Genomic DNA, 15631 nt, shown 5'->3' with positions numbered 1-15631 from the left:
TCAGAAGTATCAGTCGAACTGAAATGAGTAGCAGAGCCGGGCATAACAGACATTTGACTTCATTTAACACAACCAAACGGTCGGGGAACACTCAGAGCGAAACATTGCAAGTCGATCGCGAACGAACTCGCCGAAGAACCAATCGGTTGTTCTCTGAGTTTTTTCTCAGAGTGTGAGTAACGCTAGCAAACCAAGAACTTATAAGTCGCTCTAAGTTAACATGTCTGTCTAATAAAAGTACGTTTACAGAGCCCGGTTACTATCCTGTTAATTATAATTTCAGCAATATGTCTATAAATTCCGGATGTACCAGGCGAATGTTAATGAGCAGCAGACTGAAAAATGCTAGTTAACAGTATGTTAACAAGCAGACCGACAAAAACAACTCAACTCAACTGAGTCGTCTGCCACGCCTCCGTCTGTCTGTTAATTACCATTTCAGTAAAATATTATACCCGGATTCCATCATCATCAATATCAGTCGAACCTAATTTAAATTTGAATAATACAAATATATAAGAAAGAATATTAACTATATTTTAGTTCAGTTAAGTTAAAGGTCCTATTTTATAGTTTAAATACAAATATTATTTAAGTGGTATATTTTTAAAATATGCAGTATATATTATTTCATTTAAACAGCAAATATTTCGAGGTGAATCACGCAATGTATCCCGATTCCTGCTTGCGTCAACTCTGATTAACATTTGAGCTATATTTAGCCTCAGTTCCCTCTCGACAGCTACTGCTTAAAAAGTGATTAAACAATGTTTTTTTTTTTTCCTTTGTGAATTGAATCAAAATCAAATGGAAATCAAATCGAGCTGGCGGCAAGATCAAAAGATCCCTTTCCGTTCCACAAATCGTGCTCTATTTACAATATCGAAATTTGGCTGTCTATAAATTTGATCAAATGGAATAAGTTCAAAGTGAGATCGAAGCAATAAAATATTAAAAATTACAGTTATAAATATATGCTTTGCCTTTCTGTGTGGACTGGGCCCAGAGGTGCTCAGGTGTGCCACAGGGGAGGCGCCACAAAGTGGTTGCCACCCACAAAGCCAAACAAAGCTGCCGACTGCGGAAGTATCCATCAAGGCAGCCAATTGAGGGAGGCCATCAAGAGGCACCCAAAAGATTAAAGATTAAAGGCGATGGCGAAGATGAGGAAGAAGGGGAAGGCGAGTGCAACGTATCCGTGACTTCAAACGGGGGAGTCTGCGCTGTTGTTGTTGTTGACGAACCTGTTGATGCCCTCTAATTATAATGGGTATTAACTAATTGAATTATGTATGTAGTTTCATGTATTTGTTTATTTGGCGGCAGCGGCGGCGGCGGCCTTTGAACTTGCCACTCGATTGAACTCGAGTGCGAACTGATGGATCAGTTATTGCGATATATATGTATATATAGACAGAACATACATATATGCATAGATATGTGTGTGTGGATACTCCATTCTGATTCTTAGCTGCTAATCATGCGTGAATCATAATTTTTGGCCCAGTTTTCGACTCAGATCAAACACGATTTCCTTTGCTTAGCTGATAAAATCCAATGAGCGATTCGATAATTAGCTGTGATCTATCGATTCATGTGCTAAACGATTATCGATTGAGGCAATTAGGCAATCGAATTGTGTTCGCATATTTGGGTGAGCAAATGTTGAGCAATGATCGAGCAAAAGATACCCTATCCTATGAACTGGAATAGTTTACGTGAGAGTGCAACAAAAATATTATATATGTATATTACAATTCATTTTTAGGAATCTAAAATTTTATATATATATATATATATATATATATATATATATATATATATATTTATATATATATATATATATATATATATATAAGAAAACTGCATATCCATAATGATTGGCTATTGAATTTTATAGATTGAATATATATTTATTTTAAATTTTAAATTTGCCGCAGTAATTGTTGTTGATACAAAATCAATATTATTATGGAGCATATAAATTTAAAAAATTTTCTGTTTCATATTTTTGATGATAAAAAGAAAATTAAATAGTATTAATAATGAAATATTTATCAAATTAATATACCCATCCAACCCATTAAAAACAATTAAGGAAAATTTTTTATTTAATTTTTGTTTAAATTTTTCCACAAATAAGAAAATGACCATAAAATAAATAATGGAAAAAAAAATAGTAAGAAAATGTTTTCTCTTTTATTGCGTCACATTTGCTGAAATCGCACACTCTAACGGTTGCAAGTCAAAGGGATTCGATTTAAACAGTGATTAGGGCAATGGGGAGGTCTCAGTCGCTGCTGCTGTCGCTGCAGCAGCTGGCGTCGCTGCTTTGCTGTTTACCGGCAAAAGCTTGCACATGCACCCATACACGTGCTAGTCCGTGTGTGAGTTTCCGTTTGTTTGTATAGGAGCGTTCAACAGAGCGACAACAATAACAAACTCTCTCGTTTTCGTCGTGAGCACAGTTTCATCGTTACGCTGAGCACGAGAGCGTTACGAATTGCCAATTGGATTTTGCTCTCTCGTGCTCTTTATTTCCCCTTTTGCAGACGCTGCGCTGTTCCATTGCCAGCTCGTTTCACATTTCCCCAGCGCATTACCCCTGCTAGCAGATATTTGCGCTCTCTCTGTGCGTTCTCTTCGTTGCTGTTATCTCTTTTGGTCTTGTTTTGATTTCCCCTGTTTAGCTGTTGATACGCTGCTCACACTTGCCTGAGCAGCGCCTCGTGCCATCTCGCTTGTGCGCCCAATGAGCTGGGCTAGCTGTGCGGCATGTTACGTTTCTTGTGTTTGTTGTACTGTTTTTTTTTGTTTTTTTTTTTTCTTTTGCTGACTTCCCTGCTTTGTCGTGCTGTGTGCGTTAATTGTTGTTGTTGTAGCTACTGTAAACACGCACACCCATACGCAAGGAAATACACACACACATTCACAGATACAAAACACACGAAAGGTTGACATGTTTTATTTAGTTTTTTTTTGTTTTTGCATTCTTGTCTTTGACATTTTTCAGTTGTCATTCGAGATGTGCCCCTACTCTAATTGAGAATTTTCTATTGATATGGATGGAGCAATCGATATCGACTTAGTTTAAAATATGTATATTTCTACATTTACTGTCGGATATGCAAAATTACTAAACAAAATAAAAATATTTAAAGATCAAATTGAAATTTCGTTCTAAATAACATTAATTCCGTTAAAATCTTATGAGACACATAAATATGTATTGATACCGATAAACTATTAGCTTAAATTTAAATGCGATATATTATGAAATAGTACCATGGATCTAATAGGGAATATCCATATTACAACTTTGAAATAACTGTAAATGTATCGACTTGTCGAATACAATCTAACTTATTTATAAAATTCCAAAATATGATTATCGTTAAGTTCTATCGATACCTATTGGATATACTGTAATAAATAGCATCACTATTTTGCCTGGGAACAGCCCTACTATTTGTACTTAGAGCAACTCATAAAACCTTTCCCCTTCTAATATAGTATAATGATCGATTAATCGATAGAAAAAAAACTGTTCGAGCTCCCAACGAAATGACCTGCTTAAAGGGCGTTTGTGGATGCTACGCGAGAAATCCGTGCGGCTCGGACCTGGGCAAGCGATTCCAGAGATTCTCCGCAGCGTGTCGCGACTGCGCGTGCCGCTCTGGCAACGCCGGGACGGGCGGGACGCGGGCCTGCGTGTGCAACCGGGAGAGGAAGCCGGTGCCGGAGCGGATTCAATGGCTCAGGAGGTACCGAGTGCACCTGGCCGACGAAAAGGCCTGCGACTGTCGAAACGCTTCGCCCGAGGAGTACTGGTACAGCACGAACCGGGAGAACATCGTAGCCCTCAGCCAGGCACTCGAGCTGCCCGTCCACCTGGTCGCCGACTTCCTCTACACGCTGACCATGCAGAACTTCACGCGGATGCTGAGGCCGCGCTCCACCTGCTTCGACTGCCGCGTGCCGCTCAGCAAGAGCGACCCCTGCACCCTGTACGCCAGCGTCTTCGATGATGAGGGCAATGTCCGGAATCCCTTCGCTCCGGGCACGCTGGTCGAAGTGCTGAGAGTCCTGCAAATGGTGCTGAGGGAAGGCGTCGACGAATCTCCGAAGGCCAACAAACCCACGAGCACTCGGAGTACCAGAGGCAAACAAATGCAATTGGAAGAGATGCATCAGATCTACGTTCAGAAACTGCAGTTGGACGAGCAGCTCCGGATCTACGCCCCGAGCCCCTGGGCCTATAGGCACGCGCCCTTTACGGGCGCTCCGTTTGAGGCGCAGCCATCAAGCGTTCGCCTGAGGCAACTGATGAGCCAAATCAACCGCGTGAGGGGCACCCAAGTGAAACTGGCACAGTTCCTGGAGAAGAGCGACCTGGACATCGCCCTCCCCGTGCAAAAGCGATACCATAATATAAGCAAATACGACGTGTCCCAGGGCCACAAGAAGCTCTCCAAGCATCGGCAACGTGCTCCCTCTGCATTGCATAAGCAAAAATGGACCTATCGCATTTTTTTTGGCGCACCGATTCCAGTGCTGATGCACAAACCCTTCGATCCCAACGAGCGGCAGACGTACTTGCGTCGCCATCCCGCCTCGCTGCGCATGAATCAAGATGGCTGCGTGGTCACCAGCAAGAACCTGCAGCGCTATAGGCGGCGTACCGTCGAGGGGCTCCTGCGAGAGGCGCGTAAGAGACAATCGATACATTCCATAGTCACCTCGTCCACAGACAGCTTTAATCTAAAGCGTAAGCGCAAAAAGAAGTCAAAGGCCAAGTAGGGAGCTGTCCAGTTTTTCAATCCTATCGCTCAACTCGAATTCATCGAAGTCTGTGCAAAGACGTAGCTCTGATACATGAATTGGATTGTATTCAAGGAGAGACCTAAAGCATAGGTCCCTCTTTGACCTACAATATAGATCTCTCCTTAAATGTAATCCAATTCAAGCAGCAGAGTTACGATCTATCTCTTCATTAAACTGTCTGCACTCTTCCTTGCATTCCATATATTCTTCCATTTCCTCAATGTAAATATCTCGTGTTTTCCTTAATAATAAATATATCATCTTCTGTTTAATCCAGATCTCCACAAATAAATCTAAGTGAAAATTTTCTCATTATTTCTCAATTTAAGAAGATAATTTAATATTTATAATATATGAACATTTATAGAATTGTTATGCTAATTTACAAATAGAATAAGTATATCTTATATCGTTTCCACTTCAATTTTATTATCATGTATTTCTATATCGTATATTATACACAACCGCATATCGTAAGACCGTCCATTGAGTTATGTAATACGCACTGCAATTTCAATCATATACGCATTATGGAACGCTTTTATCGTATCGTATATCGTAAATTTGAATCTAAATGACAAGCATACATACATCGAATATTGTACATCGTAAATGCTTCATAGTACATACTACATCATTCAAGCGCCATTCATCATCGTATATCGTACATCGTTTTTCGCATATCGTATTTTCGTATATTTAAATATCTCGAATACCGTAAAGAGTTTATCGTACATATATATCATTCATTCGTCATTCATAACTGTATATCGTATATTGTTTTTCGTCTATTCTCTATCGTTTTAGTCGTATATCGTATATCGTATATCGCATATCGTATTTCTAAATGAATAATGTTGACAATCTTTGAAACTATTTCAGTTCTCTGTTTAACCAACCGCATCGCTTGAATTCGAGTCTTGACGGCAGGCATAAATTGGCATGGAAAATCCAGGTAAAGCTGCCAGCGCAGCTGCCCCCCTAAATCATATCGCCGATGGAGCCACAGCGCAAGGCATTCATCCATCGAGTTCCATTCCGAATCACATCTATTTTTAGTCATCGGTCGCCAGCGAGGCCCCAGCGCTGCGCCTCTTAAAACATATTTTTGTGATTTGCTTTATGACGTGTGGTAATTTGTTGGCTCGTTAAGTTGCTTTAATAGATCCGCAGCAAGGCTTCTCGCCACAGCACAGCACCACAGCACCGCCATATCACTGCACCACCGCTGCTGGAAATCAAGTCAACAATCCGTTTAGGGCTGCATTTCTCTTCTGTTGATGTAACGCTAAGTTCTCGACTGCACTGCTCAATGAAATGAGTAATAAGTGAAAGGGCTCACTGATCGACTAGAAGATACCCTTCTTAAAGGATGAAATATGAAATAAAACTGAGTATTACTTCAGAAAATATGTACAAAATATTTTAAAGTTAAGATTTCAAATCATTTGTCATAAGAAAAATTCATAGAAATATTTTCAACCAACTTTTCACTCGATGTTAGTAAGACCATCAATCATCAATAATTACTTCAGCTTAGTAATTTTAAGTTTCTTCTCAAGCTCTATTTTAGTCTTGTTGCTGTTTCATACCGCCTCATCTAATTGAATGTATTCCTAAGTGAATATGCCCCATTTTAAACATTCTATTTTTACAGGGTATTTCCTTTATGGCCCACCAAAGAGAAATGTTTTTTATTGCATCAGAAACACTCAATAAAAGCGAATTATTAGTGTTGAGCTCTTATTGTTGTGCTCTCTCTCTCTATATATATATATATATATATATATATATGTAGGTCGGACTCTCTCTCCCTCTCTATCTATATAGCGCTATTTTTTATTTATATTCAGAAAGCTCTCTAAACTGTGTAATTTGCGTGTAGTCCATTTAGTTTTATTAGCCCATTGCATTCGTAATACACATTTTAAAAACCAAAAGCATTTCTATCCACTCTATACACTGCATATGTTTGTGGATACTCTTTTATTGCGGAGTGTATCATAATATTTTTAAGCGATATGCAACCCACAAAACGTATATATGTATATACTTAAAAAAAAGTATAGAAATCGGCTCGATATAATATAATTGATAGATTAAAAATCTCTCACTAGATCTGTTTATAATTTTATCTACATTGTATATAATATATTTATTTTATAACACATATATCAAAACATTGTCTTTGATCTACTTATAATTCTATCATAAATACGCAGTACATATACATTTCTGGCAGTGTATTTAGTCTGAGCGAGTTTTTCAGCAAGATTTTTGTTAGTTAAATATTTTTATTGAAATTTGTCATAAAATATATACATATTTTATATTGTGTATTTTTATGTTTTGTTTTTAAATAATATATTTTATCCACATTTTTTGCAATGCTTTTCGCTTTTTTGAAATTTTGCGTTTGTGCTGTGATTAATTGGCACTTACATGAAATGCTATTTGTTGTTGTTCGTTACAGTGAAGATTCGTGGAGAGAACAATGTATGTACATATATGTGAATGTAGTATATATGTACAATTTTATTGCTCTAGTCAAAAAGGAAATGTTTGTAGAACATTCATAAAATGCATAATAAATTATATTTATTTTATGAATATCTAAATGTAGTTTTTATATGGCTGATCTATCTACTTTAAATATGTATGTATGTTTAAGTAAATATATGCATCATCTATATTTTTCGAGTTGTATTTTATTCCATCAAAAAAATTATATTTTTCGTAATATATGCGATGAAAATTAAATATAAATATATATATTTATTATTATTATTTTTTTTTAATCTTGCTAGTTTTATTTAAGGTATAATTTTTAAAATTTTGTACTTATTTATTTGAATTTTTTTTTCATTTAATGTATAATGTGTATAAAATATTATTTCAATAATATTCAAGACTCCTTTCCGAATACATAGCCAAACTCTAAGATTATTCAAAAATTAAAAATCTATTGCATGGACTTGCTTCAACAATCCGTCAATATTTGAATTTTCATCCACAACTCTTTCGTCTGCATTCGCGCTTTGGCTCATTCATCAAGTCGGGCCAAAAGGCAACGAGCGACTGCATCATTGGGAATGCCAGCCAGAAGCTGTGGAAACGGACTATGTCGTCTGTCAGTGTCTGACATCATAATAGTGTCATTGTCATCAAGAGAGAAATAGAGACAGAGACAGAGAGAGAGAAAGAGCTGAAGGACAAAGCATTTGCAGTCATAAATCAAAAAGCTAAACAAAAACAATTAGAAATAAGCGGCAAAAACTAAACGCATGACCAAAAAAGAGGATGCCACTGGCACTGTGCTCCATATGCTCCATGTGGCATAAATAAGCAATGCAACAAGGGCCAAGGCACACACCAAAGAGAGACAGATAGAGCGAGTGAGAGAGAGAGAGAGAGAGAGAGGGGTAGACAATAGGACAACAACGACAACGACAACATTTCATCAACGCAAACGAGCGAAACGTTTATCAACTGCTCAAATGGCCATTAAATGTGTGTGCGTGTGTGTGTGTGTGTGTGTGTGATGGCATCAACACCCCGTAGGCAGCCAGCTGCTGCTGCTGCTGCTGCTGATGCTGTTGTTGGCCAATGCATGAGCACGGCTATCTGCCAGAACATTCATCAAACGATAAATTGAGTGAATGACTTCATGAGCGCTGCAGAGGTCGCACATCCACTTGCACCACTTGCACCACCGCCAGGCCAATTGGCCAGTGTCGTTTGGAGGCGTTTGGCACGCCCCGCAGGCAAAACTGTTTATCCAGCAGCAGCAGCAGCAGCGCATGTGAGTGACTGTCTGACTTAAATTGCCGGCACATCCTGCTGCCAGAGCTCGCTCCACTTGCAATTGTTTCTCTGATTGGTATTCAGACCCATCCACAGCACGTTACACATACGCCGCGTTGCACAACTCAGTTATCGCAGGACACACAGCAGCAGCAGCAGCAGCAGGAGCAGGAGCCGGAGCGACAGGAGTAGCATCAGGTCCATCAGTCAGCTCCACTTTGTCTCCTCTTTTTGGTTGATTTGCGCCTGCAGTTGGCGCTGAATTTTCAGCACTTCGCCTTAGGCACATTCATCATTCGGTCCTTGACGCGACGTTAGTGTTTTAATGGACTTCACTTGTCCGCTTTGATCACTCGCCAGCAGCGCAGAGGCGCAGCAGAGCTCGACTCGGCTCTGCACTTTTGTTTGTCTACGTGTTGGCAGTTGCTGCTGGACTCCAGCTCCCCTCCCACACCTTCTCTCTGACCTTCTACAGAAGTTTCTCTTGCTTTCCTTTTTTCTTGTTATTCATGGTCATCCACACTTGCACTTACATTGAGTCATTTGCATGTCCATTCGCCCAGCTAACGATTTATCTTCCACGAGCGCAATTTAGCTGAAATTATTTTGTTGCCAATTCAGCAAAGTTCTTTGATATTGCAATTTGAATTGAGGTTTAATTGAATTGTTTATTTATTTTAGTCTTACGTTTAATAAAATTAATAAAAATCAAATAATCATATTATAACTGATCGCTAATAAAACATAAATTAAAAAATATATTTATCATGTTTCATATAAGCTTTGTTTATTAACAGAGTTTAATGAATAGTGGAATATCATTAGAGTTATTGAAATCAAAACACATTCATATCACAATAAATAAAAATATATAAGTCTGAGAGATCCAACACAATGCCATGACGAATATCGATTCATATTAAATTGCATATAAATTATAAAATACTTCAACTTCCTCTCTTACCCTTATCGCAGTTGCCAACATATTCACATTCATCAGATATATGTATGTAGTCAGTCAAAGAGTAAGCAATCTCAACTCAACTCAATCTCCTGCTAGCCCATCGCAATGCCAAACTGCATAGTGATTCACGATAATGCGGATATGTTATTATATTGCTCTCTATCTCATTATTTTTGTCATGTACGTGTCAGCTGGCTAATGAGCTTACAATGAGATCTTCATTTGAGTTGTCGTGAGGTGGGAAGCGGAGAGCGGGGAGCAGAGAGCGGAGAGCACACATTAGACGTGGACTTCCTGACATTAAGCGCTCGACGAGTTGCTGGCTGAGTCGAAATGTGGCGCTAATATAAACTAATTGGCATACTTAGCCGTGGTAAGCAGTCGTCGCAGTGCTCACTGCGGTTGTGCGCCTCACAGAGCGACCGCTCAAATGATCTAATGAATTTTCGCTTAATCCAAATCAAGCGACGATCAGGCGGCAATCAACGTGTCGCCACTCTTTACTCTCTACTCTCTAGTCCCCCTCTTCACTCACCACTCACCACTCCCCACTCCCCACTCTCCGCTCTTTGACTATTTGCATCTGTTGGCGTCGTCAACATTGTCTGCAAATGCACTGAGATCGGGAAGAGCTGTCGCTGCTTGTCATAATCCGATCAGCGAGAGCTGGCAACTGCTTCGGGGCGCATACGAGCTGATCTGTGATTCTCTGAGCATCGGGCTGGGGCTGAGGGACGGTGGCTTTCGTGGCATTTCATGGCGTTTCATGTTGATTTGCATTTCATTTCATTTCATTTGCGCTAATAATTCGCATGACAGATGTTCAGCCATAATTAGAGATTAATTGTTCTATTCATAATTGGTGCAGAGCCCAGATATTTTTGGACACTCGCAGGAAGGCGCAATTGCCCTCAAGGTGGGGTGCATTACACTCGACTATACGTAAGTACTTATATATGTATATGTCTGTATATATGTATGCCTGTCAGCCAGTCTGCCTCCAAACCGTGACAGACAGCAACAGTTGCCAATGCGGAACTGCTGAATCGACTCGTGAATAACTGAAGACTACAAGTAATCCCTAGCAAACATAGAACTTGCAATAATTTGTACAAATATCGATTGACTAGATATTTTTAAAGTTGTTTAAAGTCTCATTCAATTGCTGAGGGGTATCAGACAGTCTCTAATACAATATATAGTTTTCGGTGCAGAATATTTCACATAACCTTGCATATATTTCATATACTTAAAGCACATAAAAATAATTTCTGCGAAACAAACATCATTGAATATGATAATATGATGTGATTTGAGGACATACGCTTAGCTCAGACGCCTAAGAGAAATCTAATGATAATATTGTGTATTCCAAGCACTCTAATGTATATGTCTGTAGTACATATGTACATACATACATACATACAAATATGTATTTGTACAGATACCCGCAGTACTATATATAGTTGTGTACATATGCACTGCGCATAAACCATACACTCATCTGGTCGTATACATAAATATTTATGAATTTCCGATAGTCGCTTTTGTCGAACAAATCGTCGCAAATCGACGCAAAGTGCTCTAATTTACGTCAATTTCCAAAGAGACGAACGAAAATGTCGCACAATTAGGAAAGAAATATGAAACTGTTCGGAGAAAATTGGTGGACGAACCCAATATCCAATACCCCGGGACCGAGAGTGCGAGCGAGAGCTAGACTAAGAACTTGAGCTGGAGCTCCAGCCAGAGCCAGAACGCATAGCGGTCCTGATGGCTCCACAAACGAAATAAAATTAATTTATGAAAACTATTTGCACAGGACGTCGGACGGCGATAAGGACAACGGCAGGCGACGGGTCCAACCCTACGATGCGTATCCTGTCCATTGTCCTGCTCGATGGATAGACACGCGCTCGTCATAATTCTGTATAATCTATGTACGATTTGAGTAAAAACAAAGGAAAGCCAAACATAAATTTGACATTTTATGTGCGCTTTTCCACTTTGGCTTCCACTTCTGTTGCCTTTTCCTCCTCCCCCTCCCTCGGCCATCCTCTGCTTTTGGCTATTCCTTCGCTTTGGCCCTTGGAGACATTTTGTGCGCTATCATTAGGAAAAATAAAATATGCCACAGCCGCTGCTGCTGCCTCTGCTGCTGCTCCACTGCTTCTACTTCTTCTATATCATCGTCTTCTGCTTCGTCTGCGTCCTTGTATATCCAGTCCATTTGGGCTCGAGCCATGTCCTGCGGAATGTCAAACAAACGAGCCAGCCATCAACTTTATGGCCAAATAACACAAATTACAGAAAAGCCAAAAATGAAAACACAAACAAAATTGACTGCAGCCAATACAACAACAACAACAACAACTACTACTACAACTGTAACAAAAACAACTACAAGAAAACATAAAAAACAAGGACATTTCGTCAATTTCGCCGGCATTACATAAATAAGAAGGCAAACATGTTGGGATCTATTCAGGGCTTGTTAGATTTGACCCATGCGGAAAGTAATCCAAGATTCCAGTCTAGTCGAACACACTGAAATCGGTTTATGGCTAAAGCAAAGCCAAAAGGAAGGCTTTAATGGCGGCAAAGGCTTTCAGCTAGTTAAATTTGTTCTGAAATGACCTTGACTCTGAGATTGAATCAAATTTTTACTGGACTAGACTTTTATTGGAAGTTCGTTTTAATAAATGTAATCGAATGCAATGGAGTATTGTACACTATTTCAATAAATATTAAAAACAAACAAAAAACAAAATATAATAATATATAAAATTTAATCTAACAATGTTTTTTATGTATCATATGTAAGTGCTGAATCACACCTGAATTTAACGATTTCTTAAGAATAGATTAGAATAAGTGAATCTATTTACCAACCATACAGTGAGGACGATTTTATTTTATTATTATTAACTACTAAATATGAAATCAATTCTACAAGCAATATTTTTATTGTATGTAATAAGATTTTTCTTAGATTCAGACAAGGTATAAAAATATAATTTGCCTAAAATATTTATTTTTTATTATCAAAACATGCGAGAATATCAGAAAGTCCGAATTCTACTCTTAGGCCATCAAGCATGAATCTTTTGCAAAATATATTGAGTATTATTAAATATATATTTTTAGATATTTAAAGATATATCTGTATTTCATTTAAATTTCATTTATTTAATTTTTAATATAGAGACAATTTTATATTGAATTTGTTTGTGGTTATTAATTGAGTTTTTTTTTAGCCAAAAGTTTGATATTTTTATAGAACAACAATTTTTAGATATGTGTATATATTTTTTAATGTTGTAAATTTTTTATTTTTCGTGGAATAATTTCTCATACATAGATACTATATAGTCTAAGCTAAACTATATACTTAATATGTCAGTCAAATTTGTATTAAAATTTGATCAATTTGTTTTTAGAATCAACTTTTGTGACATTTCCATAAGAGACGCTCAGCCTCCTCTTTATATAATGCAAGATTTCGCTTGGTCACACCCCTTTAGTTTAGTTTTTTTTTTTTTTTTTTTTTTTTTTTTGAATACAAAATTTGCTCACCACACATTCAGAGCTTGGGACAGCCAACCAGAATATCATTTGCCTGGGTAGCTGCGCTCCGCTCCTCTCGTCCACTCTGGTCTCCTCTCCAAAATTCTCCTCTCCTTTCCTCTCGTCCCTTCGTTTCGTATGTCAAGTGTTGGTTGCGTTGTTTGTTTTGATGGAAATCAACTGTTCCGTCTCTCTTTCTCCCTCTCTCCCTCTGTCTCTCGCTCTAGCTAGTAGCTAGCTGTGTTAAAGTTTGTGTCGACGACACCCACAAAAGTATGGAGCTCGCCCTGTGTCCTGTGTTCGTCCACTTGTCCAATATCCTTGTGGCGCATGTTTGTCTTTCATCATTCGCTTTTTATTTTTTTAGTCAGCTTTCCTCCGGCTGTTGTTGTTAGTCTTTTTTTTTTTTTTTTGCTCCAATTTATGTTTTTTATGCTCTGCTTTTCATCTATTTTTCCAAACAATTTTGCTGACCACGAAGCAGAGGCAAAGCAGAAGCCACAAAATACTCATCCTTGTTGCTGCTGTTGTTGCTGTCGTTGTTGTGGAACACATGACTCCGCTTTGACTGCGACTCTGACTGCTTCCAGTCGCAATGTCCACGTCCTTAGCTCGCCAATGTCCTGTGCGCTGTGCCTTATCCTTGCCACCATTTGTTGTCCCGTCTATCTCTCACTCTCACTCATACGCTCCCTCTCCCTCTCTCCCTTTCTCTCTCTGTGTGTCTTCTGGGTTGACTGTGTCCGTCCTGGGTGGCGGACATTTTTCTTATTTGCAATAAATTTGGTTATGAATGTTCGGCTGTGCCCTCGTTGCTGCTGTTGCTGGGAATTGTACATAATTTTCACAATTTTGATGTTAACTTGAAAATTTACGATACGATATTTTGAAATGATGTTTGGTCCATCCAACCAGCTCCAGCTCCATCTCCGTGTCGACCTGGCTGCCCACACGATTCCATCTATCTATCGTGGCTACTATCTCTGTCTCTCTCTCTCTCTCTCTTTCTGTGTGTGTTGTCCCGTCAGGGCATTAAGAATTCATTTTTATGACTTTTGCTTACGAATCGCATCCGAAATGCAACTTTGGGGCATTGGCACTTTGATTCGCGTGGAGCTAGCGTTAAATAAACGCAACTAGTCACATCAAATCAGTTGTAGATGGGAATCCATTTAACAGTAAATAAACTAAAGTAATTATATACTAAATTTCAAGTTATTGAAATCCAAAATAAAGAAATCTCTCTCTGCAGACTCGGCATAAAAATTTAAGCACATATGCTTAATAATATACACAAACAACTTGGACACCCGCTTCACATTTATTTACATTTTAATAAATCGTGGGACACTTTTTTGGAGCGAAGCGTACACATTTTTGAATACAGATGAAATGTCAGAGCTGTCAACACTCCCCGGCTGCCAGCAAACTGAGTGAGTGTGGGAGAATCCTGCAAGCTCATGTGCTCTAAATGGTCTTTTGTTTGTTTGTTTTTCTTTTCTTTTTTTTTGCCATGTCAGCGGGCAGGCGAACCCTCATATGAATGGCATAAGTAGCCTTGGATGGGCTGAATGAAGTGCCAGCTATAATTATGTACAACTGCCACGCCCACTCGCACACACATGCACACAGAGATTTGCCCGTAGACAAACAGTTGACAAACCCGAATTGCAGCTATTTTCAAAACAAAGGACAGCAACAACAACCAGAGTAAAAAGAAAAAAAAAATGAGAAAAGAGACGAAATTTGTGCAAATTTTTCAGCTGTGTCAAAAAATTGTCAGCACGATGTGCTTTGCGGCAAATTTGAATCTAAATTGTTAAACACAGACCCACAGCCCACACACACACACATACAGCACACACAGCCCACACACTTACACACACACACACACATGTCGTGGAAATATGAGTTACGTTAGCTGTAAAAATTTGACAGTTGATATTTTGAAAATTGTTGAGCGAAAAATGGAAAAAGCCAAAATCGAAAACGAAAACGAAATTCGCTTGGATATGGAAAAGGAAAAGCTCTTTCTGAATTGTGACCATTGACATAAACGGACTGCAAAATATTTTCGATTTATTTCTAATTAGAGCCAACTTTTGTCACTGTTGTTAGTGTTGTTATTGCTGGTGCTGTTGTTGTTGTTGTTGTTTAGTCGTTTTGGCCGTTTTTGTTTAATGAGTTTCAACATTTGCTCGCAGCTGAAAATATTTGACAGTTGTCATTTTGACAGTTTTGCGCAAAATTGCTAAAAACAAGCTATGACTACAGAGTGAAAGAGACAGCAGCAGAATCACGCAGAGAGAGAGACAGAGAGAGAGGGAGACAGACAACTACCCTTGCCATTTTGAATAAGCCCACACGCATATGACAGTTTTTGTTGTGGACATATGTTTTATGGCTAGACTTGAGATTCAAGCAGTGTGAGAGACTTTTGACAATCTACATTATCAGACTTCAAATTATATC

General features: G+C 38.7%; 1 long non-coding RNA gene across 1 annotated transcript; it reads left to right on the top strand.

Moving 5' to 3' along the window:
- Positions 1-726: 726 nt before the first annotated feature.
- LOC116803911 lies at positions 727-1286 on the top strand. Its single transcript, XR_004363930.2, has 2 exons — positions 727-929; positions 1007-1286. It is a non-coding gene; the product is annotated as an uncharacterized LOC116803911 (long non-coding RNA).
- The last annotated feature ends 14345 nt before the right edge of the window (positions 1287-15631 follow it).

This window comes from Drosophila mojavensis, unplaced genomic scaffold (genome assembly GCF_018153725.1).
Source record: "Drosophila mojavensis isolate 15081-1352.22 unplaced genomic scaffold, ASM1815372v1 contig_36, whole genome shotgun sequence".
NCBI lineage: Eukaryota > Metazoa > Arthropoda > Insecta > Diptera > Drosophilidae > Drosophila > Drosophila mojavensis.
The sequence above is the reverse complement of the archived record's forward strand: the minus strand, read 5'-3'. Positions and strand labels throughout refer to the sequence as shown.